Raw genomic sequence first — 765 nt, 5'->3', positions numbered from 1 at the left:
AGCCAAAACAACCTTGAAGATATTTCATATGAATGAAGAACGACTTATGAGAACACTAAAAGCTGCTCTGAATGAAAATTCTCAACTTCAGGAAAGGCAGAAAACAGCTTTTACGAGAAGCTGAAGTATGGAAAGAACAAGTGAATGAACTTAAACAGAAAATAACATCTGAAGACTCTAAAGTACACACAGAACAAGTTCTCAAGGATAAAGAAAATCACATCAAGTCTCAGACTGAACGCTTGCTAAAGACGAAAGATTGGGCCGCTGTGCTTGAAGAAGACATAACAGATGACGATAACCTGGAATTAGAAACATTGAAGAGTGAATCAGAAAATGGTGCTCACTTAGATAAACAGCGAAAAGGAGCTTTGAAGAAACTGATTCATGCTGCTAAGTTAAATTCTTCTTTAAAAACTCTAGAAGGAGAAAGATCCCAAATTTACACTCAGTTGTATGAAGTAGATAAAACAAAGGAAGATTTCGCGGAGCCTATTAAAAATGTCCAGACTGAACAAGCATCTTTACAGTCAGAAAACACACAGTTTGAAAGTGAGAATCAGAAGCTTCAACAGAAACTTAAAGTAATGAGTGAACTGTATCAAGAAAGTGAAATGAAGCTACACAGGAAATTAACAGTAGAGGAAAATTACCTGTTAGAGAAAGAGGAGAAACTTTCCAAAGTAGATGAAAACATCAACTATGCTGCTGAAGAGCTGGAGACCTATAGAAAGCGAGTCAAAGATCTTGAAGAACAATTGGAGA

General features: G+C 36.2%; 1 pseudogene; it reads left to right on the top strand.

Annotated features, from left to right (window-relative positions):
* The first annotated feature begins 28 nt into the window (after positions 1-28).
* On the top strand, positions 29-761 carry LOC103252558 (annotated as a pseudogene).
* Positions 762-765: the final 4 nt, after the last annotated feature.

The sequence above is a fragment of the Carlito syrichta genome, unplaced genomic scaffold (genome assembly GCF_000164805.1).
Source record: "Carlito syrichta isolate Samal-C Ts95f unplaced genomic scaffold, Tarsius_syrichta-2.0.1 Scaffold168511, whole genome shotgun sequence".
Lineage (NCBI taxonomy): Eukaryota > Metazoa > Chordata > Mammalia > Primates > Tarsiidae > Carlito > Carlito syrichta.
Note: the sequence above shows the minus strand (reverse complement) of the source record. Positions and strands in the feature narration are given on the sequence as shown.